Source organism: Phacochoerus africanus, chromosome 8 (assembly GCF_016906955.1).
Source record: "Phacochoerus africanus isolate WHEZ1 chromosome 8, ROS_Pafr_v1, whole genome shotgun sequence".
Taxonomy (NCBI): Eukaryota; Metazoa; Chordata; class Mammalia; order Artiodactyla; family Suidae; genus Phacochoerus; species Phacochoerus africanus.
Window position 1 is genome coordinate 71,355,177 of NC_062551.1, and position 27,237 is coordinate 71,382,413.

Here is a 27,237-nt window from a genome sequence, read left to right on the forward strand (position 1 = left end):
CTCAGTTCTCAAGTCTGGGAGCTCAGCTGGGGGACATGGGCTCTGGGATTTGAGGTGGGCAACTGGCCCACCTACCCCACCAGAAGCCAAGCCTGGAAAGCAGGGCTCCCCTTGCGCTTCTGGGAGCCAAGCCCATGCCTGTCGGTGCCAAGGGAATCTTCGAGATGTCTAGTCCACTTCTGTCATTTTACATCTAAGGTAGCTAAAACCCAGAAAGGTCAAGACACTTGTCCAAGGATGACCAGCAGAACCAGGACGGCATGTCTCTTCAGCCTGGTAGTAAACTTGTCTCCAGAGATGTATGCCCCCCCTCCTCCCCGCCCCAAGTAAACTACCTCTCCTCCTCTTGAATCTGGACTTAGGGGTATGACTTGCATTTGACCAACAGGACATAATGCAGGTAATGCTGGCTGACCTTGAAGGCTAGGTCTTTAAGAAACCTTGTCACTTCTACCTAGGCTTCTTGGAACACTCACTCTGTATGATAGGCAACTGTCCTCCCTGCCATGAGGCAACACAAGCTGGCCGCGTGGAGAGGCTGCATGAAGAGGGGGAGCCCCCAGGTCCTCTAGCATCTCAAATGAGGCACCAGACCTACATGTGATGAAGCCACCTTGGACAACCAGCCCTGTCGAGCCCTTCAGGTGACTCCAACCCAAGCCACTATCTGGCCGTGATCCCATGAGAAATCCCAAGAGAAACCCATCCAGCTGAGTCTAGTCAACCCACAGAAATAGGAACAGTAGTAATAAACTGTTGGAGTTCCCAGTGTGGCTGAGCAGTAATGAACCTGCTTAGTATCCATGTGGACAAAGGTTCAATCCCTGGCCTTGCTCAGTGGATTAAGGATCTGACATTGCCATGAGCTGTGGTGAAGATGGCAGATGAGTCTCGGATCCCGCGTTGCTGTGGCTGTGGTGTAGGCCAGCAGCTGTAGCTCCGAGTTGACCCCTAGCCTGGGAACTTCCATATGCCTCAGGCGTAGCCCTAAAAAGCAAAAGAAAGAAAGAAAGAAAGAAAGAAAGAAAGAAAGAAAGAAAGAAAGAAAGAAAGAAAGAAAGAAAGAAAGAAAGAAAGAAAGAAAGAAAGAGTCCCACTGCAGTGTCTCAGGTTACTGTGGAGGTGTGGGTTCGATCCCTGGATTAAAGGAGCCGGTATTGTCCCAGTTGTGGGCAAGTCACAAGTGTGGCTGGGTGTGATCCCTGGGCATTTGCTGCTGGTGTGGCCTTAAAAAAAACAAAATAAAAGACTCAGTCATGGTACCAGCTAGACGGCAATACCTTGCAGGGCAGATGCAAGATTCTCAGAAGGCTGCACATGCTTTGCATCGGAGTCCAATATGTGATCCTGCTTCTCCACTTGCCAGATTCACGGTCCAGGCATCGAGGGGCGGAAGTGAGAACGATACCTTCCACTAGTACCCCCTTCGTGACCCTCTAGCCAAATGTTTGTTTCCTCGTCCCATGACCGTCTGCTCTGCTGGGCTAGTGGTCTTACTTACAGAGGGACAAATGCTTCCACCAGGTGACACACGATGATTCCTTTGATGGGGAAGCTAAGACGGCCACCTGGTCACTATGGGCTCCTCAAGCCTCTGAATCAGCCGGCAAATAAGGGAGTTATGGTGTTGGCTTGGGTGAGGGATTCTGATTACCAAGAGGACATGGACCTGCTGCTCCACAGCGGAAGTAAAGAAGGTCTGGAATCCAGGAGATCCCTCAAGACATCTCTCCGGATCGCCAGGCCCTGTAATTAAGGTCAGTGGAAAATTACAACTGGTCCAGGCAGGACCATCTCAACTGGGGTGCTTCCTGAAGGCAAAGGGTATGCAGAATGCATAGGAAAGAAAGGTAGTTATAAATACCAACTATGGGAGGCCTGCTGTGGCACCGGGGGTCAATGATCCAGCTTGTCTCTGTGGGGGTGCCAGTTCAATGACCAGCCCAGAGCAGTGGGTTAAGGATCAGGCATTGACCCAGGAGTTATGGCTCAGTGGGTTAAGAACCTGACTTGGATCCATGAGGATGCGGGTTTGACCCTGGTCTCACTCAGTGGGTTAAGGATCTAGCAATGCCACGAGCTGCAGCGTAAGTGCAGACACAGCTAGACCCCTAGCCTGGCAACTTCCACATGCCACAGATGCAGCCCTAAAAAGAACAAAAAAGTTAAAAAAAAAATGCAGAACTTGGTTTTGGAGTTCCCGTTGTGGCGCAGCGAAAACGAATCCAACCAGGAACCATGAGGTTGCAATTCCTCCTCTCTCAGCGGGTTAAGGATCCGGCGTTGCCGTGAACTGTGGTGCAGGTCGAAGACACGGCTCGGATCTGGCGTGGCTGTGGCTCTGGCATAGACCAGCGGCTACAGCTCCAATTAGACCCCTAGCCTGGGAACCTCCATATGCCCTGAAAAGACAAAAGACAAAAAAAAAAGGATCCAGCGTTGCTGCGGCTGTGGTGTGGGTTTCAGCTCTGATACAGATTTGATCCCTGGCCCAGGAACTTCCAGAGGGGCAGCTGCAAAAGAAAATAATAAAATAAAATAAAATATTTAATTAATACCGACTATGACCATGTGACCAGTTGCAAAACATCAAGAGCTGTAATTGTCGTGACTATTTCCTCCTTAGTTGCTATGAATACATTTGTGTATTTATACATATATTAGGCAAATATCTTGGTTTTCTTTCCTCTCTTATTCCCTCATCACGTAACATAAAATGCGCTGACTCGATGTCAGTATTTACATAATGACATTGTTAATTTCACATCCTGGTATTTAAGGTGCAGGCTGGTGGGAGAGGAGGAAACCTCCCAGAGACATCACCTCCGCTTCCGGGACTGGATCAGTGCCTTTTTGTTTGCCTGAAGCACGGTTCTATCATGTGACATGGAATGATGACTTTGTTGCTGCCTTTATTGAAGAGCAAGGGCGCTGTCAGGGGACCTGTGTGGTTGAGAGAGGTTGACTTGCGATGGTTCCTTTTACATATCAGCGTGGCTGGACTAAGGGTGGACCCCAAAGCTGGGGAAACATTATTTCTTCCTCGCATGTCTGTGAAGATGTTTCCAGAAGACAGAAGTGTCTGAATTGGTAGCCCGAGTCAGGAAGATCACCCTTCACCAAGGCAGGCGATCACGGCTCGATCTATCAAGGGCCTGAATAGAACAAAAAGGCAGAGGAAAAGTTCCCACTGGGACCCAGCGTATTAAGAACCTGACATAGTGTCTGAGGATGCGAGTTCCATCCCTGACCCCACTCAGTGGATTAGGGATCCGGCATTGAAGTGAGCTGTGGACTAGCTCGCAGATGCGGCTTAGATCTGGCATTGCTGTGGTTCTGATTTGACCTCTGAACTGGGAACTTACATATGCGGCCCTAAAAAGAAAAAAAAAAGGCAGAAGAAGACACATTTCCTCTCTTTGCTCAAACCGGGAGATCCTCTTCTCCCGTCATGGACATCAGTGCCCCTGGTTCCAGGACCTCCTTCAGACTCAGATCACGACTCACACTATCAGAGCCCTAATGCTCAGGATTTGGGACTCAGACTTACCCCATCAATATCCTCAGGCCTTCAGACTGCACTGAATCACACCACCAGCTTTCCTGGTTCTCCAGCTAACAGATGGCAGATGGTGGAACTTCTCAGCTTCCATAGCCATGTGAGCCCATTCCTATAATAAATTTTTATATATAATCTCCTCTTGGTTCTGTTTCCCTGGAGAACACTGACTAATCCAGCTACCAAGTCTGGGGGCAGTTTTTTATACAGCAGGTTATAATCAGCATATAACTAACTTGCACAAGGAGAAAGCCTTGTCAGACTCTAGCAGTGGGAACCCAGGGCTGCAGGCTCCCCCTTCTGAATTTAATGTGGGTGAAATTCGAACACTAACTAGATCTTCCACGAAAACCACCATTTGGTCCTGGAGAAACTGACCCTTTGGTTTATGTAGTCAACAAATCTGAATTAAGTTTCACCGTGTGAGCAGTAAAGATACAGCTGGGAGAAAAAGAGAGATTGATTTTGCGCTCCAGGAACTTACAGTTCGGCAGGGAAGACAGGCACCAACCAAGTAACCCTAAGGGTCCAGTTACAGAGACAAGTGTCCAGTCTCTATGAGAAGCAGCACGGGCCACCATCCCACATCCTCATCCAGCCCCCAGTACCTCAAAGGAGATGACTTGTGACAAGCCACCTGCGGAGGTGCCCTGTGTGCCTTGCCCATGGCCTCACTGAGATGAGGGGCTAAACAAGGAAAATGTTCATAAATTACTCCTCGCAAGCGATTGATGCCTAATACCCAGTAAAGGGCAGGCTTTGCTTTTATTTTCATCATTACCATGATCATTAATAAAAGAAGCCATATTTTATGAGATTCCTCCATTTTTTTCCCCCAAATTAATGGAGCATCTTCTCCTACTTTGTAACCTGTCTGCAGCAGCAGGATGCTCTCCAAGCCCCTGAAATTTAATGAACATCCCCAAATCTTCCATCTCTCCATCTTTTACCCAACGCTGCTCATCCTGGCTTCCTGGCTCTGCCAGTGGCTCCTGTATCCAAGGCTTGGGGATACTTAGAGCTAGGAGAAGGGCTGGGGTGAAGGGAGCTCAGGAAGAGTAGGAAGACTAGGTTTCCAAGCCTAGGAAAACTGATGGACACCCCATATCTACAGCCCATTCAAGGGTCCCTGACACACCTGCCATCATCTTCCTGATCCAGGAAACAAATTTCTCATTTGGAAATCAGGCAAGATCTCACTTTTTTTTTTTTTAAGGGCTCTACCCATAGCATATGGCAGTTCCCAGGCTAGGGGTTGAATCAGAGCTGCTGCGGCCAGCCTACACCACAGCCACAGCAACTCGGGATCCAAGCTGCATCTGCGACCTACCCCACAGCTCACTGCAACAACAGATCCTTAACCCACTGAGTGAGGCCAGGGATCAAACTCACCTCCTCATGGATGCTAGTCTGGTTTTTGACCCACTGAGCCACAAGACGAGCTCCGTGACTTTCAAATCTTGGTCATAAAAGGTAAGACAGTCTTACCTTACCTTGGTTCTCTTGGGATGCTCACACTTAGAATCCAGCCACCATGCTGTGAGGAAGACCAAGCAGGCTGCACCTGGAGAGAACATGAACCCCTTGATCCATCCCAACGGGTCAGCCAGCACCAACCCATCAAGAGGTGAGGAGCTCATCTTGAACATGCATGCTAAAACCCTGGTCCAGCCTCCCCTACTGATGCCACATGGAGCAGAGATGAATTGTTGCCCCCTGAGCCCAGCCCATATCGAGCAAAATTACTACGTTGTTTTAAGCCACTTGGTTTGGAGTGATTTTGTAGGCAGGAACTCTGGAGACACAATCCCAGAGAGACCTCCCCACCACACAACCTGACTGCTCACCAAACCACCACAAACACGTTGCGCCTTTTTAAAAATAATGAAAGCTCGTTAGTTGAATTGTTACTACATCTCAGGCACCATGCCAAGTATTTTATATGTGGTTCCTTATTTCATCCTCCCAACAACCCCGTGATGTGGGAAGTTTTCTTTTTCAGCTGCACCCGTGGCATATGGAAGTTCCCAGGTCAGGGATCAAATCCCAGCCGCAGTTGCAACCTATGCCACAGCTGCAGCCACACTGGATCCTTAACCCACTGTGCCACAGCAGGAACTCCTGCTCAGAGCAGTTCTGTAATTTGCCCAAGGGCACACAGGTGATGAATGGGGAGGGCAGGACTTAAACCCAGGACCACCTGAAATGACTCCAGAGGCTTTCTGCTTGTGGCTGCCTCCACAGTCTCCCAGCACAGGCAGAAACACGCAACAGATGCTCTGAGATGGTCCTGATTTCATACCATTGCATGTTTTCAATAAAGGCGATTGTGCAAATGTAGCTGTACCTTGGTCTAATTTTCACACTTAAGCTATTTTTCCATAAATCACTATCAAATACTATTGCAGTTCCTGGAGGCAGCCTGCATTTGAATCCTGGCTGTGCCCCTCACAAGCTGTGTGACAGTAACCTCCCTGTGCCTCAGTTTCCCCATCTGTAAAATGGAAGATTAGAGTGGTGCCCACACAAAGGATGGTGGGAAAATGAAATGAATTGGTAATACATGCAAAGCCCTTAAAACTTCCAGGTCAGCAATTGCTCAACAAGTGCTAGATATCTTTGTTTCCATTTCCTCCCCAGGGGAAATGGCTTCAGCACAGAAGGGACTGGCTGGTCGAGGTGGAGGCCGAGACCAGTGGTAGAATATGTTTCTCTCTTTCTGCCACTGGAAGACTGGGTTCTGGCTCTCCCCGACACACACACCCTGACTATGGTCTTGGGCACCTCAGACCCCTCCCAGGTGGGTTGTGGGGGTCCCTTCCTGTGCCCCAGGCCTCTTGGCAGAGAGGTGAGTGAGAAAGTTCTAGAGAACTACAAACTGTGGGAATAGCACAGCCGCTGAAGTGAGGCTCCCTGGTCTCCTGGCCTCCCGGTCTCCTGGATGAAAGCTAAGCAACCGGAGCCTCAAGTAGATGGAAGGGCAGGTGGAGGCAGGCTCAGGGAAGATTCCAGAATATCTGAAATTCCACCACCTTTCCTTGCCCCCTGCCCCCACCCCCATCCCTGCATATAGATCAGGTGTGCCTGGCTCTGGACCTACAGGGTGTAGGGTGTGCAGAAGTGGGAGGCCCGTCCTGCCCAGGAACTATGTCCCTGCAGCTCCAGGGGGTTCCAGAAGACAATTGGGAGGGAAGCCACTGTGAAAAGGAGCGGCCAGTGTTGCCAAAACTCGGCCTCTGTCCACCATAGCGGAATAGAAACGCCAAGACAAGAGTTTTGGGTGAAGGAGAAAAGGGGGGCTTTATTTCTTTGCCAGGCAAAGGGGGCCATGGCAGGCTCATGCCTTCAAGACCGTGCCCCTCCTTGGGAGAGATTAGGAGGTGGTTTTTTAGTTTGGGGAGTGGAAAAAAAATAAATCAGGCTGAAGATAAGGACAGGGTAGAGGCAAGCTTGCAAGCTCGCATTGTCTTTCAAAGCTGGAGTTTAGTGGCCTCAGGCCTGGTTCTGGTGGTCCTTCTTCCCAGAATGAAGAATGAATGCTTCGTCAAGTAGTTCTCCCTTTTGGTGGGGGTTTTAGTTCTGCAGAACATTCAAAGATATTGTTATGTCTATTCCTTGAGGAGGAGCCAGGGCCCTGCCCCAAGGCTGCACAATTGTCTCTTGACGGCTCCTCCGCCTCCTCCTGGGTCTCTGCATCCCCTCCCTTCCCTGATTAGCCCTTTGGAACTCAAGGAAGTTGGCGGAGGCTGTTTTAGTCCCAAAAGCAAGAAGTGGGAGACCCAGAAAGGCTTGTGTCCAGGAACCCCAAAGCATCCTGCCCAGTTATACCAGCACACAGGGGCGTCTGGCTCACACCCTGCCCTGAGGCCCAGGCTTCCTCCCTGTCCACAGCCAGCTCACTGAGGGAAAAGGGAGACCCCTGGAAGGAGCGGCCACATCCAGGGGTGGCCACAAAGAGGGAGAGCTGTTAAGGCCCCTGATAAGTGACAGAGCTAGGAGCTAGGGCACAGGCAGAGGGTACGGGGCCTCAGCCAGACTGAAACTGACAGCACCAACAGCCTAAACCTAGCCAGAACCAAGAGTGGGACTCGAACCCAGCCTAAACTCAGATTGGAACTTGAACCCACAGTTTTAAATTAAATTCATTCACCTGTGTTTGGACTTACTGAGGTCCAGGCTCTTTGTGTCTCAGCACAAATAAGGAATTCAGCGAAAGACAAAGTGATAAGCAAGAAATAGATCTATTAAGATAGGACGCTTGCGACATATGCCAGCAGGCAGGCAAGGAGGCTCTGCCTCCAGGATCCAACGGGGTACAGTTTTATCCTCCAAGGGGTGTGAGGGTTGGAAAAGCCCGCCTCTTCCTTTCTGGGAGTAGCAGCTCCTCCTTGGTACCCGGTAAAGGTGTGTATTCAAATCATCAGAAGGGTGGTCCTCAAACTCCTGGCTCTGGTGTGAATCTGAATGCAGGCCCCATCCCCTACCCAATGACCTGAGGCAGTTTTCACACTGCCTCTTGTCAAGCAAGCCCACCTTGTGCTGATGGCTTTTTTGAGCAATTTATTAACTTACAGTCCTCTCCCAAAGTCCCCTAAGTCTTCCTCTTTACCTATGGTCCCTTATGGGGACTTCTACAACTGCCATCCCTATCAAGACCAGGGTTCAAATCCCTCCTCTGCCTCTCACAGGGTGTGTGACCTTGGGCAAGTCACTCAGCCTCTCCAAGCCTCAGTTTCCACCTCTGTGAAATGGGAAGATAAGAGTCAATCAAGATGACTCAGCATGTAGCAAGTGCTTTATTGTTATTGCTGCTGATGCTGCTTCTGCTATTGTTGGCCTAGTGAGTCTAAAAAGGACTCGGGCTTGTCCCTCGATGTAAATTTCTCTCTCCCAGCCCAGGGATTCCAGCGACTCCAGCTACACACAGAACACTTCCCCCAGGATTTCCACCTCGGGTATGGGAAGGGCGGGGTTGCAGAAGAGGCCAGCTCCAGACAAGAGTCAAAGGCCAGGAGTTCCCCTTGTGGCTCAGCAGGTTAAGAACCCAACACAGCGTCTGTGAAGATGTGGGTTCGATCCCTGGCCTTGCTCAGTGGGCTAAGGATCCTCAGTGACCTGCGGCAAAGGTCGAAAATGTGGCTTGGATCCAGTGTTGCTGTGCCTGTGGTGTAGACCAGCAGCTGCAGCTCCCATGTCACCCCAAGCCCAGGAACTTCCACATGCAAGTATGGCCACAAAAAGAAAAAAAAAAAAACAGAAAAAAAAAGTCAAAGTCCAGAGGCTCCTGGAGAGGTCATTCAGGCAGGAATTAAGGACACGAGTTTGGACATCTTCAAAGAGTTGAAATAACCTTTTCTTCTGGGAAGTTGGGAGGCCCTTGGCCCCCACCCCCATCCCCCACCCCCGGTGCCACACGGTGCACTTCCACCACAGTCCCTTCCAGCCACATGGCTCTCCGATAAGAGCCCTCCAGCCAAACCCCGGCTGTGGCTGCAGGGAAAGGCTGGGAGTTGGGGCTGAGGGGAGCAGCTGGACCTCTGCCCCAGCTTCTCCTTTGAAAGGTGGAGCTTTCTGGCCTCCCCTTTCCCCAGAACACCTGGAGGTTGCTGGGGAAGGAGGAAGAGCCAGCGTGCGGAGTTGGGAGCTCTCATCGTAGGTCTGTCTCCACCTGCTGAAGGTGACATGGTTACAGTGGCGGTGCTGCACCTGCCCCCACCTCAACGTGGGAAACTCGTGAGGCTAAAATCACATGATGGGGGGGAGGGCTTTCTGGGTTGGAGGCGTCTGCACTCAGGCAGGGTGCCGTTGAAGTGCCTTCTGTGATTTTAGATAGTCGTTCTGTGAAGGCACGAAGTTGTTAGCAACGTTATCATTAAGGTATTTTGTGTCACTGAACTGAACTCGCATGCCCCCACCCCCCCGCCGCCGCCCACCCCCAATAGGAAGCGATTCCGGAGCAAACACTTGGGGACTAAGGGTCCTGCCTGAAGGACGATGGGACTTCCCTTTTCTCTTTCCCCTAAAAGAGGCTCTTGGCCTCTCTCCTCAGTGGCTCCTTCTTAAACCTAGAAATGAATGGAAAGGAAAAAAACATTTCAGCCAGCGAACTTTCAAGGCTCCGTCTCCAGGATTCTCAAGGGAATTTATCACCCATGCGTAGAGGAGAGACGAAGACTGACCAAAAGGTGCACCAAAGCTACAGTGAGGGACCACCTCACAGCAGTCAGAATGGCCACCATCCAAGAGCCTACAAAAAAAAAAACCACTGGAGAGGGTGTGGGGAAAAGGAAACCCTCTTACACTGTTGGTAGGATGTAAATTGGTACAGCCACTATGGAGAACAGTATGGAGGTTCCTTAAAAAATGGAAAGAATTACCATTCGACCCAGCAATCCCATTCCTAGGCATATATCCAGACAAAACTCCAATTCAGAAAAATTACATGCACCCCAGGGTTCACAGCAGCACTGTTTAGAATAGCTGAGACATGCAAGCAACTTAACTGTCCATCGATAGGTGTGTGGATGAAGAGGTGGTAGATATATATATATACATGCAATGGCATTCTACTCAGCCATAAAAAAGAAGGAAATGATGCCATCTGCAGCAATGTGGATGGGACTAGAGGCTCTCATCCTGAGTGAAATCAGTCAGAACAAGAAAGACAAATATCATGTGATACCCCTCATATGTGCAATCTAAAAATATAATACAAAAGAACTTGCAAAACTGAAACCGACTCAAAGACATAGAAGACGGACTTATGGTTACCAAAGGAGGAAGGAAGAGGGATAAAAGATTTTTTTTTTTTAAGGCCACGTCTGTGGCATATGGGAATTCCCAGGCCAGGAGTCGAATCTGAGTTGCAGCTGCAGCCTACACCACAGCCACAACAACACTGGATCCAAGGGGCATGCACCACAGCCATGGCAACTCTGGATCCTTAAGCACACTGAGCAAGGCCAGGGATCAAACCGGCATCCTCACAGAAACCCTCTAGGGTCCCTAACCTGCTGAGCCACAACCGGAACTCCAAGAAGTTTTTTAAATTAAAGAAATTTTTAAGATTTAAAAAAGAGAAGACTTCGACCTACTCTCATTCGCCCTCAAATGCACCTGCTCTGAGGTGCCATTAGCCTCCAGCACAGGGACATCTGTGTTCCCATCTCAGAGACTTTGCAGATGCTGTTCCTTCTGCCTTCATGCTCTTCCCCAAGATACTCACACAGCATACCCCTCATTCACTCGGGCTTCTATTCACTTGTCCTCTCCTTAAAGAGACCTCTGCAATCACCCTCCTAAAGAACATTTCCCAGTGCCGGAGTTCCTGTCGTGGCGCAGTGGTTAACGAATCCGACTGGCAACCATGGTCCCTGCCCTTGCTCAGTGGGTTAACGATCCGGCGTTGCCGTGAGCTGTGGTGTAGGTTGCAGACGCGGCTCGGATCCCGTGTTGCTGTGGCTCTGGCGTAGGCCGGTGGCTACAGCTCCGATTCAACCCCTAGCCTGGGAACCTCCATATGCCGCGGGAGCGGCCCAAGAAATAGCAACAACAACAATAACAACAAAAACAAAAGACAAAAAACAAACAAACAAACAAAAAGAACATTTCCCAGTGCCCTTTTTCTCCTTATCTTGCTTAATCTTTCTTCCTAGTTCTTCTCACTTTTCCTCATCACACTATAAATTCATTGGTTTGGTTATGACCCGTGTCACCCATTGAAGTCTAAGTTCCCAGAGGGCAAGAATATGTCTGTCACCCATGTCTGTATTTCCAACACCCGGAACAGAGCCCACCACAGAGCCCACCACGGAGTAAGAGCTAAGCACATATTTTGCAATGAATAGGAGAAATGGATATTCATGCTTTGATTCACTCCTCAGCAATTGTTGGCCCCAAAGCACTGGAGCTGTAGCAAAAATAAGACCCAGCTCTGCCCTCAGGGAGTTCTCACTCCAATAGAAAAAACAGAGACATTAGCCGCAAAGGATGAGCACAAAGCCAGGAGGCTGGACTCACATTTATCAACTAATAGCCCTCTCTCCAGCCCTGACATCTCTCTGGTGCTCCAGGCTCATACTTCCAGCTGCGTACTTGCAATTGTCACCAGGATGGGAATTCAAAACAGAAATTTGTTTTCCTCTCCACCTGCTCCTCCCCCTCGTTCCCCACCTCATCTGCTCAGAACAATGGGTCCAGGCATGGTTTCGCCTTCCTCTCTCTGTCCTACGCCCCTTATCCAACTGGCAAGCCCTGTGGGCCCTGTTATTCAAAATCCATCCCACTTCTGCTTCCTCACCCAGCTCCCCCACCTGCCCCACAGCCAGAGGGATCCGTTTAAAACATACATCGGGAATCTTCCGGGGGCTCAGCGTGTTAAGGATCAGGCATTGTCACGCTATGGCTCGGGTTGTTGCTATGGTGCAGGTTCCATCCCTGGCTCTGAAACGTCTACCTAAAAAAAATCCCCACATAAATCTACCTAAAAGCCTACAGTGGCTCCCACTGCTCCTAACAAAAATTGCATCTCCTTGCCTACTGATTTCTCTGACCTCATCCCACTCGTCCCAGGTGACCCACGCCCTCCACCTGCACTGGCTCCCCTCTTGCTTCCCAAATGCTCCAGCCTCACTGCTTCTGCCTCAGGGCCTTTCCACTTGCTATTTCCCTTGCCCAGAAAACTCTTCCTCTATATCCTTGCAAAATCAGTGGTCTCATCGTTCAGCTCTCAGGCCGAAGGTCCTTTTCTCAGAGAGGCCACCCCTGACCACCAGACCCAGACCCCGCGACTCCTAGTCACTTCGAACTCAGTCCCTGGCTGGCTCCCCTGTGTCACACAGAACACCACTGATACTCTGTGCATGTCTGCCATGCGCTGGGGAGGGGAAGCTCAGGGCAGGGAAACCGGGTGGCGGGGAGCCTGTAGAAGGAAGATAGTGTTGTTTACTTTGGCTGAGTCCGAGGGGCCCAGGGTTGTCCAGGAGGGAATATCCGTGGGGCAGGAGGACCTGCAAATCCGTGGGTTTGGGGCTCCGGGAAGTGTCCAGAGTGAGATGAGAATCAGGATAAGCTCCCTGAGAAGGGGGTGAAGAGTTAGGAGGGGTGATAGAGGGACACAAGAGGTAATTGAGAGCCATAGCAGGTTCTGGGCAAGAGGTAGGTGTGGGACTTGAAGGCTTCTCCAAGAAAATAAAACTCAAAAAGCCTCCAGATAAGATAAGAATTGCCAGACCCTTAGCAGCCCTCCTGTCTCATTGTGATTGTTACAATGTTCCTAAGGACACCGCCCCCCCAGCAACTTGACCTACTCCTTCCAGCCCCCCACTAGGAAAGGTATGTGGCTCCCTCCTCACCCTGGCCCTATAGGGGCAACATATGCCCCCAACCAACCAGCAAGTGTATCCGGAGACCCCACTCTTCCCCAACCCATCAGCAGGCCAGCAGGTGTATGGCAAGACCACTCCTTGTACTCCTTGGTCTCTGGGCTATAAGAACAGACAGGACCATGCACCCAGGATCATCAGCAAGTCAGACTACTGTGTTAACGTGTCTCTTGCCTCAATAAACATGTCTTTTCTACAACTTGGTTTAAATCCAGAAAATTCTTTTTCCACCCGCGTGCAGAGACCACCACAGTAGGAAGACTTGGAGAGAAAGGATCCATCAGCTAAGCCAGGTGGGAAACGTGCCCTGATGGTCCTGACAGAGGAGTGGGAGGAAGCCACGTGACACGACTCCCCTCCGGGGTCACCCAGAAAGCCATCCTCGTCTCCTCCAAATGTCATCAGGACCACAGCTGGGGCCCAGCCCACGCTAGCCTCTTCACTCTGCTCCACGGGGACAGCCCCACTGGCACTGGCACACGGATTCTCCTGCCCCTTGGCTCTTGCAGGGCCCCTGCCCACTGATAACGCTGAGTGGAATCAATAGGGCAGGGCGCCTAGGGCAGAGGAATATCTCAGCCGTGTCGCTGCCCTGGTCTGCAGGACAAATTGCTCATTAACCCGGACGGCCTCTCCTGGAGCCTCCCCACTTGGCCTCAACCCACAGGGTTCTGGCCCCTGACCTCTCCCTATCCCTGGCTCCCTGCTAGCGAGAGCTAAACTGGGAGTACGCGGCGGGGGGTGGGGGGGTGTTGAGGGCCAGGCACATGGGCCTCAGGAGGCTGACACGCATGCACAAAGCAGAGCCAAGGGGAGGGCTATCGGCGCACCCCCCGGTGGTCAGGCCCAGTTCCTGGAGCCAGGAGGTCTGGGGAGGGAGCTCAGCTGCAACATGGGTCCCAGCAAGAGGGTCACTTCCCGGGGAACTGTTGGCCTAAACAAGTGTCAGCAAGGGCACTGTCCCCTAATGATGAGGGGCTCGGACTCCTGATCCTCCTTCAAACCCCCGCTCTGCGACTTACCAGCTGTGCAGCCTTTAGCCAGTGTCCTGAGCCTCAGCTTCTCCATCTATAAAGTGGGCATAATCAACAGAGAAACTGACAACACTCAGGGCTTTTTTAAAATTTTCTATGGCATTTTTTTAAGACTCAATTACATTTATAGTTGCTGACCACACTTATGGCTTAAACCTAGCCAGAGCCCAGCTTGGGACCTGAACCCAGTTTTTATTTTTATTTTCCTTATTTACTTATTTTTATTTCGTCTTCTTAGGGCCACATCAGTGGCATATGGAGGCTCCCAGGCTAGGGGTTGAATCAGAGCTGTAGCTGCTGGCCTACGCCAGAGCCACAGCAACACCAGATCCAAGCCCCGTCTGCGACCTACACCACAGCTCATGGCATTGCCAGATCCTTCACCCACTGAACGAGGCCAGAGATTGAACCTGCATCCTCATGGATGCTAGTCAGGTTTGTTTCCCCTGAGCCATAATGAGAACTCCATACCCACAGTTTTTAAATTAGAATCACTCACCTGGTGTCTGGACTCACTGAGGTTCAGGTTCTTTGTGCCTCCGCCCAGAATGAATTCAGCAAGAGACAAATTGACAGGCCGGAAACAGATTTATTAAGCTAGGACGATTGTGAGAGATGCCAGCGGGCAGGCAAGGAGGCTCTGCCCCCAGGAGCAGGTGGGCTGCAGTTTTATCAGCCAAGGGGAGTGGGGGTGGGAAAAGACTGCCTCTTCCTCTTTGTTAGAGTAGTAGCGCCTCCTTGGCATCTGGCAAGAGAGTGTTTGACCCTATAAGGTCAAACTAGGATGGTCCTGGTGCTTATTCAAATCAGCAGAAGGGCGGTCCTTAAACTCCTGCCCTTGGTCTGAACCTGAATGCAGCCTCACCTCATCCCCTACCCAGTAACCTGAGGCTTATCTCGCGCCTCCACGAGGCAGGCAGGCCTCGTCCTGCTTGGTCTCCTGAGCCGTTCTTAGCTTGCAGTGGTCTCCCAAAGTCCCCTAGGTTTCCCTCTGTTGACTTAAAAGAATGCGCAACCTGAAAGTTGAGAGTGAAGTTTTATTCGGGGTGAAATTAGGACTTAAGCCCAGGAGACAACATCTCAGGGAGCCCTGAGCACCCCGAGGAGGCGAGGGGGGAGCTAGGATATGTGAGTTTTGCAACAAAGGGAAGATAGCAGGAACGTAAGATTTGCAGATAACCAGATTTACAGAGGAAGCTGGGCTTACTGGGATCACTCCTTTGATACGCTCCTGGGGGGGTGGGGGGGGCAGACTTCTTTGTTTCTGTCCTGAGTCCCCTCAGGGCTCACTGGCCCACCCTTGGGAGGCGTGGTTGTCACAGATGACTGTGCCATCTTTCCTTCGGTCCACGAACCACAGCCCAGGAGGCAGTGTTTTAGAGAGCTCGGAAATACTACCCCCAAAAGGGAAGGGGGGAATATCAAGATACAAGTTACAGGAGTTCCCTTCATGACTCAGCGGTTAACAAACCTGACTAGGAACCATGAGGTTTCAGGTTCGATCCCTGACCTCGCTCAGTGGGTTAAGGATCTGGCGTTGCCATGAACTGTGGATCCCATGTTGCTGTGGCTGTGGTATATAGGCCGGCAGCTGTAGCTCCGATTGGACCCCTAGCCTGGGAACTTCCATATGCTTATGCTGGGGGTGTAGCCCTAAAATGCCATGGGTGTGGCCCTAATATATATATATATTTATATATATAAATATAATATATTTATAAATATATATATAATATATTTATATGTCATAAAGGTGAAGGGGGAGGTGCCTGCAGCCATGCACACATTTTGCAGAAATTTGCTGCTGGTCTCATGAAGGTGACTGCTGGTCACAGACATCAGTCACCATTGAAGGATTTTAGTGTTTTTCTAGAAATGAGGAGATGCGAGAACTGAGCTCATAAAATCTTCTTCTAAAAATATCTATCTGAAGACCTGTTCTTGCAAGTTTTCCAGAGCACAGAGCACCTCCCTCCTGGTCTCCACCCTGAGCTCTGCTGTGGGTCGGCAGCTGCAGTGGCTCATGTTTTACTCCATGCAAACACCTGCTGATGGCAGGTGCCAAACTTCAGTTCCCACCTCGCTATCTTATGGTCCCTTACTGGGACTTCTACAGCTACCTGTGGAACTGTCCTATTCCATCCCTACCCACAGTACCTACTCCTAGAGGGCTGTGGTGAGGATTAAATAAGAGGATACGGGTAACGTGCTTGGTACAAGGCCTGGCACATAATAAGCGCTCGCAAAGGGAATCGATCCATCATCCTTTTTGGAATGAGGTTGAGATGGAGAAAAGAAGGCCACGTGGCTCCCCAGTGCATAATCCCCAGGTTCATTTCCTCCCAGATTGTTTGCCTCGGGGAAGCCTGTGTTTGGTGTTATTCAGAATGTTTTCCAGACTGGCTGGCCAGAGGCTAGAGACACTGCTGCTCGCTGCACACAGGCCCACCCCAGAAAAACCATGCCCAGGTGCCCTACCCCCAGCCCCAGAAGGCTCACGCCCCCCCACAACCCCTCCACCAGGGATCCAGGACCTCACTCAAGCAAAGACCCCGATCAGGAGGCTCCTGGCAGCTTTCAAGGATGCTGGACCCTTCAGGATCTCTGCTCTGAGAGGGAGGAGAACGAGGGTGGGAGGGATGACAGGAAGGAGCCAGAGCTGGTTCAGTTATCAGCAGCAGCAGCAGCACGCTCCATCTCTAGCCTGGGTCCCCCTGGGTCTCCCTGGACCCCTGGGATTTATAGGTCCTGGCAGCACGCTGGCCCCGCCCTCCCCAGGCTCTGAAAGAACTGGATTCCGGCTCCTTCCTCTCTCCAGAGGAAGTGGTTTTTATGTGACAACTTGTAGATTTAATGACATCTTTCCTGGGTTGGCAGGAGGGGTGCCTCCTCTAGAGCAGGTGGCTGCCCAGCTGCAGCTGCCACTCCACAGGGTGGGCAGAGCCCATCTCTGCTCCATTTTATAGATTCAAAACCTGAGAATCAGAGAGGTTGAGTGCTTTGTCCAAGGTCACACATCTGTTCTACCAGGACACAGGATAGGAAGCCCAGGTTTCTGACTCCAAGTCCGGCGCACTCTCAGGGGTGGGGGAAGGGATGGAGAAAGAGCCTCTTGGCTGGGAATGATAGGAGGTCACAGGCTCCTGGCGACCTAAGGCCCTGGTACTATGATCCCCGGAGGAGCTGAGTCCCTGCAGGAAGTCTCTGCAGTGGAGGAAGTGGAGACACATGTGGGGTGGCGGGGAGGGGGATCAGAGAAGAGATGGCCTTGTTTCCCTTCAATCTCTCCATGTGACCTTGGGTGGATCCCTTTCCTTCTCTGAACCTCGTTCTTTCCAGCTGTAAAGTGGGGAGATTTCACTAACAGACCTCTTCTTGCTCTCACACTTCAAAGGGATGATCCGATACCGCTCGGGAGTCAAGAGAAGGAAGGATAGCCACGTCTCACTCAAGGTCACACAGTTATTTGTGACCGACCCAGACTAAGATCTGGTGCTGGACCAGATATGGGCCACCAGTCTAGTCCCAGGCATCCTTCCATGGGCCAGTTGTAAGACACCGGGTCAGACCCAACCCTCCAGGCTTCTCCCAAGACTCCCTTCTGTTGCCAAAACTCAGCCTCTGTCCACTATAGGTGAATAGAAATGTGGAGACAAGAGGGAGTTCCCGTTGTGGCGCAGTGGTTAACAAATCCGACTAGGAACCACGAGGTTGCGGGTTCGGTTCCTGCCCTTGCTCAGTGGGTTAACGATCCGGCGTTGCCGTGAGCTGTGGTGTAGGTTGCAGACACGGCTCGGATCCTGCGTTGCTGTGGCTCTGGCCTAGGCCGGTGGCTACAGCTCCGATTCGCCCCCTAGCCTGGGAACCTCCATATGCCGCAGGAGCGGCCCAAGAAATAGCAAAAAAGACAAAAAAAAAAAAAAAGAAAAAGAAATGTGGAGACAAGAGTTTGGGGTGAAGGAGGAAAAGAGAGCTTTATTGCTTTGCCAGACAAAGGAGCCACAGCAGGCTTATGCCTTCAAGACTGTGCCCCCTTGGGAGAGATTAGGAGGTGGTTTTATAGTTAGGGGAGTGGAAAACAGGGCCCCAGATAAGGATCGGGGTAGAAGCAAGCCTGCCTTGTCTTCAGAGCTGGTGTTTGGTGGCCACAGCACTTGTTCTGGTGGTCCTCTTTCCTGGAGTTAAGAAGCCTTCATCAAGAAGTTCTTCCATTTACTGGGGGGTTTAGTCCTGCAGAAAGGCTCAAAGATGTTGTTTTTTTTGTTTTTTGTTTTAGGGTTTTTTTGGTTTTGTTTTTATTTGTTTTTGTTTTTGTTGTTTGTTTTGTTTTGTTTTGTTGCTTTTTAGGGCCACACTCATGGCATATGTGTTCTCGTTCCCAGGCTAGGGGTCGAATCGGAGCTGCCGCTGCTGGTCTACACCACAGCCCCAGCAATGCCAGGTCCAAGCCATGTCTGGGAACTACACCACAGTTTACAGCAATGCTGGGTCCTTAACCCAATGCGGGAGGTCAGGGCTCGAACCCACATCCTTATGGATACTAGAGAGGTTTGTTATCACTGAGCCGCAAAGGGAACTCTTCAAAGATGTTGTTATGTATATTCCTTGAGGAGCATCCAGGACCCTGCCCAAGGCTGCACCATTGCCTCCTGACTGCCCCTCCCTGGTCTCTACATCCCCTCCCTTCCCTGATGAGCCACTGCTCTTTGGAACTCTGGGAAGCTCTTGTAGGCTGAAGTTTATTCCCTAAAAGCAAGAAATGGAGACACAGAAAGGTTTATGTGCCCAGAGCCCACAGGGCACTGGCTCTGTTACACTTCTCCCCATCGAGCCTGTGGCTTGAATCCCAGCATTGCCCTAGCTGTGGGCTTACAGCTCTGTTTCCAGACCCCCAAAAAAGAGGGAGCTTTTCTTAACAGGGAGGTAGCAGTCAGCCCTGCCGAGGGCATTGGCAGTAGAAACAGAGGGACAGGAGGGCCTCCCAACGGGTCCTTCCTTCCGATCCCCTCTAGAAGCCCTTCCTCCTCATGGGGAGGAGTTCCTGGCAGTGAAGGTGCCAGAAAGGCACGGCTGGCTGAGATTTCACATAGGCCAAGGTCAAACCCCAGACCTGGGACAAGCCCCCCAAAGAGGACTCCTCACACCCTCCTGATAGGTTCCCAGGAGGATGGAGTCGGACCCCACCCCCCGAATGTGCCTATTCACCTTGGAGACCTCCTGCGGACATGGGTTCAGCCCAGTGCAAGACCTACAGCCTCTTCTGGCATTGGAGGCTCAACTTGGGCAGCAAGAAACCACGGCCTTTGGAAAACGACTGCCTGTACTGATTAACCACCTACAAGGATGAACTGCCCTTGGTCCTGGGACTCAACCCCCCACCCATCCCTTGACCTTCCCCGCCTCCTTCTTCATTGTTCCTGCTACAGGCTCTTGCCATGAACTCCAGCCACAGATCCCACCATAGATCTGATAGGGCTGGAGGAGGATAGTTACACAGGTAGTGGCAGAAGTCCCAGGAAGGGGCCACAGATAGAAAGGGAAGCCTGGGGGACTGTGGGAGACCACTGCAAGCTCAGAACGGCTCAGGAGAGCCAGCAGAACGAGGCAGGCTGGCTTGACTCGTGGAGGTGCGAGATAAGCCTCAGGTCTTTGGGTCAGGGATGGGGTGAGGCTGCAATCAGGTTCAGACCAAGGGCAGGAGTTTAAGGACCGCCCTTCTGCTGATTTGAATAAGCACCAGGACCATCCTAGTTTGACCTTATAGGGTCAAACACTCTCTTGCCAGATGCCAAGGAGGCGCTACTACTCTAAGAAAGAGGAAGAGGCAGTCTTTTCCCACCCCCACTCCCCTTGGCTGATAAAACTGCAGCCCACCTGCTCCTGGGGGCAGAGCCTCCTTGCCTGCCCGCTGGCATCTCTCTCAAGCATCCTAGCTTAATAAATCTATTTCTTGCCTATCACTTTGTCTCTCGCTGAATTCATTCTGGGCGGAGGCATAAGGAATCTGAACCTCAGTGAGTCCAGACAACCGGGTGAGTGATTCTAGTTTAAAAGCTGGGCTCAAGTCCCAAGCTGGGTTTAGGCCGGGTTCGAGTCCCAGCAGGTGGGTTCAAGTCCCACTCTGAGTTCAGGAGAGGTTCAGGCCGTGAGTGCTGTCAGCTTTTGCGGCTGGTGCCATCCTGAGCTCAGCCCGTCCCTCTCTGATGCCTTCAAACATCTCTCTGGCTTTACCAAGGTGGCCTTGCATGTTCCTCTCTCGGCAAACTTAACACCAGCTTTCTAACATCAGAGCCAAGGGCCTAACAGCTCATATGAAATCTTATCACAGTTTTATACGAAGAAGAGGGGGCATGTGTCTGTGTATCATGGAACCACGTTGCGGTACACCTGACACTGACATTGTAAATCAAGCAGACGCCCATATAAAGTAAAAACGAAATGGAAATTAAATAAATAAATATAAGCATTTTGTCGCACTTTTTTTAAAGCAGAATGATGAATCATTCTGCTCTGGGAATGGTTTGGCTCCCAGGCCAGGATTTAATTGGCGCTGGGCTCTGCCTTCCCATCCACCCTTTCCTCAGCCGGGATCTCTTCCCGAGTGAGAAAACGGAGCTGACAAATGGCTTTGGCGTGGAATGACACTTTTATGAATACCGAATGCGATAATTAATGCCGTTGACCTAATGTTACATTTTGTAGGCATTTAACATTTATTAATTTCGATTGCGCAGTTTTCCTTTCCCATTTTATAGCCAATAAATATTTGAAGGGCTCAGATATTTCTGTAGGATCCTTAAAACCTCGCAGGCCCAAAGAGCTCAGGTGGCTTTGAGAAAGGGACTGAACCTCTCTGGGGGGTCAGTTCCCCTGTCCTGCTCTCCAGGGACCATGCCCTCCCACGCTGAATGCCGCAGTGCTGACCCGCCCCCAGGATCGGCAGCTTAGAACCATGCTTAAAGCCAGGCCCCACCAGGGCTGCGGGGCCCCACAATGCAGAAAAGTTCAGAATCACACAGAGACAGAGACAAAGCCCTCCCTCTCACCCATGAAGAGCAAAGCCATAAAAAATGTTGTTTTGCTAGGCAGTTGAATTTCATTTGTGTGGTTTGGAGTGTATTTTCTAGTTAATGAACTTGCCACATTTATGACCTCCCTTTTTCAAGTGAATGGAGAGAAAAGGGGAAAAGGCTGCAATATTTCCCCCTGTACAGCCGGCCAGCTGACAGCTGCAGGTCTGGGCAGAGCAGGGCTGCACAGCGTGGACCTAACGGCCTGGTCAAGGGCTTCTCCTGAGCGAAGAGCTGGTGCCTGCAGTATAAGGGATCTGGGCTAGACCTCAGGGAGGGGTCCCTGGTACAGGGAAGCCCCTCCCACTGCCCAACCCCTGCCTGCAGGGAGCTTTCCTGGTAAAGCTGCCTGGGTCCTGCCTCCTCTGCCTGGCAGGCTGGGACAATGCCAGTTGATCAGTGTTCTCTACTCGAGTTAAGCAGTTTGGAGAAAAGACCCAAAAGAGACTGGGACATGCCCAGGGGAGGAGGAGTAGAAGGGATGCCCTGGGGAGTTACCGTGCGGCTCAGCAGGTTAAGAACCCAAGTAGTATCCGTGAGGATGCAGTTCGATCCCGGGCCTTGCTGAGTGGGTTAAGGATCCGGCGTTGCTGTGGCTGTGGTGTAGGCCGGCAGCTGGACCTCCAATTGGACCCCTAGCCTGGAAACTTCCTTATGCTGCAAGTACAGCCCGAAAAAGAAAAAAAAAAAAAGGCTCCCCTGGCAGACATGTCCCTCATGAGGGGCACTGTGATCGGGTCCTGAGTGACCCATGCCAGGTGGGACAGTGGCCTCAGCTACACACACACACACACACACACACACACACACACACACTCCCTCTCCTCCCAGCACCATTCCAAGGAAGAGCCTGAGGCCCCTGCCTCTGCAGAAGACCTTAGCTGCCCTCTTCCGTCGCCCCAGCAGGGGACATCCGCACCCACACTGGTTGTGAACTGCAAGGGCAGCAACAGGAGGTGACTTTGCAAGGCTGCCGAGGGAGGTGGCTTCGCACACATCGAAACTGGAGAGATCCCGCAGCAAGTCTGAGTTCTCCTCCATCGTCCCCACGCCCTTCTCCCCTTGCCCACAGCCCTGCCTATACGACACGGTAAGTGGACCATGTCTTCCTCCGTCCTCTCACCCACGTTTACTCACACCGACTGGGTGGAAGCCCCCCGGGGGCCCCAGCAGACCACAACCCCTGTGCCCTTGGCACTCTCAAGCCTACTGGAGAGACAGAGAAGTCCCCCATTCGCCCCGAGGGACCCAAAGCTCTGATGGAGGAAACACGGGCTGCCAGGTTGCACGGTGGGGCGCCTCCCTAGGACTGGGGAGGGAGCGGTCAGGAAGACTCCCTGGCAGAGGGGCCAGCGCAGCTGGGCAGGAAGGAGGGGTTCCGAGTGGAGGCTAGAGCGAAGGATGAGCTACATCTTTCAGAGCCCAGGGCAGGTGGAGGCTGTCCCTGATGTGGGGGGCGGGGGGCAACCAGACCCCTGAGGCCCGCCTCCAGCTGCAGCACCCACGCCCACGTGGTCTCTGGATAAGGAGGGGACCAATGGAGCGAGTCTAAGCCCCCGATTTCAGGCTGCCAGAGCCTCAAATCCTCCACTTTCCACAGCAGCAGAAGAAATGAGAAACCGGCCCTCCCAGGGGATTTGCATTTTAAGAGAGATCAGAGATCCAGGAAAGGAAAGACCCCACCACACACCCCGCCGACACCCACCTCCCAGCGTGTCAGCTCCTCTCCCCATTCTCCCTCTCCTTTACCTGGTCTGGTCTCCAGACCAGCTCCAGAGCATCCATCTTGTGGGGTGATCACCATGGTAACCCCCACCCTGGCTCCTGCCCCCAAACTGGTCTTACAGGTTACCCCCAGCCTGGGCTGAGCCGGCTCTGAGCTCGGTGACCCCGCAAAGCTTTGGGGGCAACGGGGGATACGAGGCCCTCCAGGGCCCAGCTCTTCCATTTGAGGCTGGGGGTCGGAAGAGAAGGAATAATGGGTTAACACATCCTCCAACCTGGTAAGACTTTCACTTTGTGACATGCAAGTCTAGAAAAAATGCTGGATGGGATTTGCTGCATCTCGGCAGCACCAGGACACAGGTTCGACCCCCAGCCTGGTGCAGTGGGTTAAAGAATCCAGCCTTGGTGCAGCTGCGGTGTAGGTCACAGCTGTGGCTCAGATCTGATCCCTGCCCTGGGAACTCCATATGCCTCAGGGCAGCCAAAAAAGAAGAAAACAGAACCACTGCCTTAACCCCAGGGACAGGAGAAGGAGGCCAAGTGGAGAAAATGGAGGCCAGGAAAGCTGGGGGAACCCACCAAAGTCACAGAAGTAGTAGGTGTCCTGGCCTGAATCCAAATCCATCTGGTTCAAGAGTTTGTGCGGCCAGCCTCAAGGCCATCAGGCCACCCAAACCACAAAACCTGGCCTGGACTGAGCAGGTGGAGAGGCAAGCGAACGTGACCAGGGGGTGCTGTGGGGAGCTGGCAAACACATGCCCCACCTACACAGGTGGCGACAGTTCAGCTCCAGTTGACAGCCGCCACGTGGGAATATAGGCTGCCGCGTGGTGTGAGGTCATCTGATTTTTCCCAGAAAGCAGGAATCCAGATTTGTATATGAAATATTCTGGTTGGCACAGTTCTCTGATTAAAATACACTTAATTTGGAGTTCCCTGGTGGCTTGCTTAGTGGTTAAGTATCCGGCAGTGTCACTGCTGTGGCTCGGGTCACTGCTGTGATGAGGGTTCAATCCCTGGCCAAAACAATTACACGTAAGACAGACCTACACCCAATTTGCATGAATGCAGTCAATGAATATTTCATGAGCACCTACCACTTGACAGGTAGAGTAACCGTATTGTCCCAGTGTGCCCAAGACAGTCCTGGTTTTAAGACTGAAAGGGAACCTGCTCAGTCCCTCAGCCAGGTGCTAAGCTCTGGGTCTACAGGGGGAGCAGAACCAAACCCCTGCCCTTAAGAGCTTACATGGTGGTGAGGCGAGAAAATACACACACCTCTCACCCAGGCGGAAGGAAAAACTGGGGGTAACGGATAGATTTAAGAGTAACATGGAGGAGTTCTCGTCATGACTCAGTGGTTAACAAACCTGACTAGTATCCACAAGGATGTGGGTTCAATCCCTGGCCTTGCCCAGGTGGGTTAAGGATCCCTCGTTGCTATGGCTGTGATGTAGGCGGGCAGCTTCAGCTCTGATTGGACCCCTAGCCTGAGACGTCCATATGTCAAGACTTCGGCCCTAGAAAGATACACACGCACACGCGCACACACACACACACAAAAGAGTGACATGGGAATGGGGGAGATCCCTTGGGCCCATGTGATCAAGGAGGACCCCTCTGAGGAGGTGACATTTATTTAAACTGAATCCTTGATGATGGGTAAAAGATGGTTGAAAGAAGATGTGCAGTAACAGAGACACACTGGCAAAAATCTGAAAAGGTGTTTGCACAAGCTACTTGCAGAGGCTGTGTTTGTAAACAAGACTAGAAACGAGCCAGATGACAGTAAGGGGGTGGCTGAATGACACAGCCACGTGAGGGAGGGGACGAAGTTTGAAGCAGAAACAAGGAGGATCTTTATACACCGCTACTCAGAGACCTATTGTTAAGGATCCCTTTTTTTTTTTGCTTTTTTGCTTTTTAGGGCCACACCTGCCGCATATCAAAGTTCCCAGGCTAGGAGTCTCATCGGAGCTGTAGCTGCCAGACTACACCACAGCCACAGCAATGCCAGATCCAAGCCATGTCTGCAACCTACACCACAGCTCACGGCAACACCAGGTCCTCAACCCACTGAGCAAGGTCAGGGATTGAACCCGCGTCCTCATGGATACCAGTCAGGTTCGATACCACTGAGCCACAAGGGGAACTCCCAAGGATGCATTATTGAGTCGGAAGTTAGGGCGGGTAAGATGTAGGTAATATGCTGCTTTTTAGCTAAGAAATTGTGCAGCCCAGGGAACCATATCCAGTCTTTTGGGATAACGTGATGGAAGATAGTTTGAGAAAAAGAATGTGTGTATGTGTATAACTGGGTCGCTGCGCTGCATAGCAGAAAATCAACTACAATTAAAATAAAATGTGTGCTAACATTTTGAAAATTCGTAAACCAAGAAAGGATACTGTTCAATCCTTTTCTCACGTTGGATCTGCAGGTGCCCCATCAGCCCTGACGAGCCCAAAGTCGACAAGCCAGAAGTGCTCTCCGCTCACTATGGGGCCACAGCCTGTGTGTAGACACGTACGTTAACGGAAGAGAAATAAAGAATAGGGACCAACAATTCAACCTCCACAAAGAAGATGATAGATTAGGACAAGGCGTCTCGACCTTGGGAATATTGGCGTTTGGGCCGGGTACCGGCTGGGAGTCTGTCCTGGGTGCCCGAGGATATTGAGCAGCACCCCTGGCCTCTACCCACAAGATGCCAGGAGCCTCTCCCCAGCTCTTATGACCAAAAATGTCTCCAGGCATTGATAAATGTCCCTGGCGGGCAAAACTGCCCCCAGTCGAGGACCCCTGGGTGAGAAGGTCACCACTACGCAGCAAAATGATTTCACACATCTATGCCATGATCATCCGTGGCACCAAAACTCGCAAGAAGAGAGAAACTGTGTGGTTGTGAGCCTCCCGGTGAAAGTACATGGCATGCCTTTGATGTATTCTCGCTGCAATATCTCACCTGACCCTGATCGAGCTTCTAGGTCTAACAGCCTCTTTGTAGACAAGGGACAAGGGGATGTGTTCAGTGACACCACGAAAGAGGCCATCGGCAAACTCCAGGTAGCAGGAAACTAAAATAAACACAGCTTGGAGTTCCTGTTGTGGCGTGGCGGAAACGAAACCATGAGGTTGCAGGTTCGATCCCTGGCCTCGCTCAGCGGGTTAAGGATCCAGCATTGCCATGAGCTGTGGTGTAGGTCGCAGATGTAGCTCAGAACCCATGTTGTTGTGGCTGTGGTGTAGGCCGGCAGCTGCAGCTCCAGTTCTACCCCTAGCCTGGGAACCTCCGTATGCCACAGGTATGGCTCTAAAAAGGAAAAAAAAAATTACAAGGTTCAGATTAAACTATTAAACTATTTTATAAACTGTTCAGAAACTTGTAAAATACGTGTTGCTGCAGTGTAGGTTGCAGCTCTAGCTCAGATTTGATCCCTGGCCTGGGAACTTCCACATGCCACCAGTGTGGTTGTGTTTTGGAGAAGGGTCTCTTTATCTTTCGGAGATAACGCTATAGTATCTACAGATGAAGTGATACATCTGAGTTTTGCTTCACCGTAATAGAGAAGGGGACGCAGGGAGAGCTGTACATAAACCTAGACTGGCTGGTCATAAATTAATAATTGTTGGATCTGGATGATGAATAGAAGGGAAGTTCATTATTATATTATCTTTCCTGTTGTATCTGTTTGAAAGTTTCCATAATATAAAATAAAAACAAACCAAAGAGGATTTGGGGTGAGAAACTTCCACGCTGAGGTTATCAGTCATATGAAGGCCCCGAGGCTGTTTGAGTTTGACCAGTTCATGGAGGCCAGTGTGGCTGGAGCCTGGCGGCTGGTGGAAAGTCAGATGAGGTCAGAGACACAGGAAGGACTTGACCATGCAGAGCTTGGGGTCAGTAGGGAAGTGTGGGGTTTACTGCACTTGGTGAAGGACCCTGTAGAGAGCTGTGGGCAGGGATGTGGTAGCATCTTATCCATGCTGCTTTCTTTTCTTTCTTTCTTTCTTTTTTTTTTTTTTTTTTTTTGGTCTTTTTAGAGCCACACCCACAGCATGTGGAAATTCCCAGGCTAGGGGTCCAATCAAAGCTGCAGCTGCCAGCCTACACCACAGCCACAGCAACTCGGGATCCCAGCTGCGTCTGTGACCTACACCACGGCTCACAGCAAAACTGGATCTTTAACCCACTGAGCGAGGCCAGGGATCGAACCTGCCTCTTCATGGATACTAGTCGGGTTCCTTACCGCTGAGCCACGAAGGGGACTCCTTTTCCATGCTTCCAAAAGTTCCTTTTGATTATCACCATGCGGTCTGTCACATGATGGAACATTAGCCATTAAACAGGAATGAAGTACGGATACACCACAAACTGGGTGAACCTTGAAACACACCCGGTGAAAGAAACCAGACACAAAAGGCCATGGACCGTATGATCCCATTTATACGAAATATCCAGCCTAGG

The 27,237-nt window shown here is 51.3% G+C and overlaps 1 long non-coding RNA gene across 2 annotated transcripts; it reads right to left on the reverse strand.

The window, feature by feature from the left end:
• Positions 1-2,534: 2,534 nt before the first annotated feature.
• On the reverse strand, positions 2,535-14,507 carry LOC125133617 (uncharacterized). 2 transcript variants are annotated; one of them, XR_007136480.1, is made up of 5 exons: positions 14,476-14,507; positions 13,965-14,010; positions 5,053-5,123; positions 3,551-3,671; positions 2,535-3,155 (listed from the first exon to the last, which is right to left on the reverse strand). It is a non-coding gene; the product is annotated as an uncharacterized LOC125133617 (long non-coding RNA). The 2 variants fall into 2 exon arrangements; XR_007136479.1 differs by having other exon boundaries at positions 5,048-5,123.
• Between the last annotated feature and the right edge of the window lie 12,730 nt (positions 14,508-27,237).